The sequence below is a fragment of the Raphanus sativus genome, unplaced genomic scaffold (assembly GCF_000801105.2).
Source record: "Raphanus sativus cultivar WK10039 unplaced genomic scaffold, ASM80110v3 Scaffold6041, whole genome shotgun sequence".
Lineage (NCBI taxonomy): Eukaryota > Viridiplantae > Streptophyta > Magnoliopsida > Brassicales > Brassicaceae > Raphanus > Raphanus sativus.
In genome coordinates, this window is record NW_026621333.1 from 1 (window position 1) to 1,979 (window position 1,979).

The 1,979-nt window shown below is 36.4% G+C and overlaps 1 pseudogene; it reads right to left on the bottom strand.

The window, feature by feature from the left end:
- Positions 1-405: 405 nt before the first annotated feature.
- On the bottom strand, positions 406-1,683 carry LOC130507813 (putative glucose-6-phosphate 1-epimerase; annotated as a pseudogene).
- Between the last annotated feature and the right edge of the window lie 296 nt (positions 1,684-1,979).

The following is a 1,979-nucleotide window of genomic DNA, read 5'->3' on the forward strand; positions in this document are numbered from 1 at the left end:
AACTACCCACAACTATATCCGAGAGAGACACTTCCGGTCTCTATTGTGTTTAGAAATCTCTAATAATTTATGGGTTTTATTCTTCACCCTCGTTCGAGTTGATCACCCCTACAGTCTCGCTCTCAACACTATCATTAAACCATTCTGTAAACAATAAAAATGATCCATCTTCATTCTTCACCCTCGTTCGAGTTAACAGTCTTGACATGATGTTATTACTAATTAAAACCATTACAGAACACCATTTTTGTGAGTATACAAATAAAAGCAAAAAACTTTTAACATATATATATATATATATATATATATATATATATATATATATATACACTTGCAACAAACTTGAGATTGATCTATTCACCTATTATGAGAGATGCAACAAAGTTGAGATTCACCAATAACAAAGTAAGATTCACCTATAACAAAGTACGGAGGATATATCTTTTCTTTCAACAAAGTTGCAAGGAATACAAAAACAGAGAAGAAACAATTTTGTTTTTCCAATGTTGCAGTATAAAAATCTGCAGAGATCGTGCAGAGGAATAAGCTTGATATTTTTTAGGACGAAATTCTTAAACATACAGAATCTGAATCCTCTGCTTTGGCCTCTGTAGTTCAAGTTGATCAAAGCAGAAACTGGACTTAACAGCGATTAATATAAGCCGGCCGGTCCTTTCTTCTCATGGCTTCAAAGTAATTACCATCCACACAAAGTATGCTTTTGTACTTATCGTCCCCTAAATCCACCATAGTTTTTGAGTTCTCCCATGGTTTTCATACAACTGCATCATCACTATCATAACTAAAGAAACTCATATCGTGTGGAAAGCTAGTAATGAAAAAACAAAATGTTATATGATTTTTACCGTTCATGGTCAAGAACTGCTACCACTTTGGGAGATCCAAAGTAAGTCCGGTACATCTGATATAAAAAAGTAACATTCTGATATGCATCAACTAACAATACTTGTTCTTCACTATCAATGTTTACATCCTTACCTCAGATCAGATTCAAAGGTTATTACTGTCGCCTTGTTCTGTCAAAAGCTCTTTTTGCTGAGGTTCTCCATGTAGTCAAATGTCTCTAACCCTTCAATCTGAGGGCTCCTTTGACGTTTCTAAAGAAAGCAATGTTGAGTCGCCATCTATACAATTTAGTTCCTGAACTCAAAAAGAAAACACACACAGAATTCAGAATGTATAAAGTTAAAGAACAAAAAGACATGATGATGGTTTACCTACACCTGTCAGGCCATTGCTTTAAGTCCTCATCTGATGGTTTGAGAGGAAGATCAACTAATGATTTTTTTTAAGAACTCGTTTGAGTAAAGAAGAGGTATATTGTCATCGATTACCCAGATTTTGTTCCTTGCAAATCTATGTTGATCCAGTGAACCACAATCTACAAACTTTAGACACACACAGAAACAACTCAATTACAATGTTACATTCCAAAAGATACAACAATGACAATACTAATTTAAAATTACATGAGGATAGCAAATCTGAACGTACTTCCGCAGTGTTAGAGCAGCGACCGGATTTGATGGCTTTCAATCGGCAAGGAAAGTGTATGAAGTCGCCATCATCGGAATCAGATGTTAGAAACTCTTCTGGATCGCGTTTGAGTTGTGCTGTCCATTGTTGAAGGATGATATTTAGACTCGAAACTTCGGCCGCTTGCTTGTGGTATGCGAAGAGAGATAATCACGAAAAAAATAAAACATGTATTAATCGAAGGTTGAGAGGTTACAGAGATCAGATCGGCGATTTAGCTTCTGGGAATTTCGTCGACTACTCGAAGAAGATCTCGATTTAGAAAGTCCAGACGATTCCAAAAGATAAACTGATGCCTTTTAACCTGCGAAGCCCAAACCCATATAATCACGCTTTAGTGAAACGGTGGGATCGACGTGTCGAATGCTCAGAGACTCAATTTGTGACATGGCGTCTGACGTGTCAGCAGGAGAGAAACAACT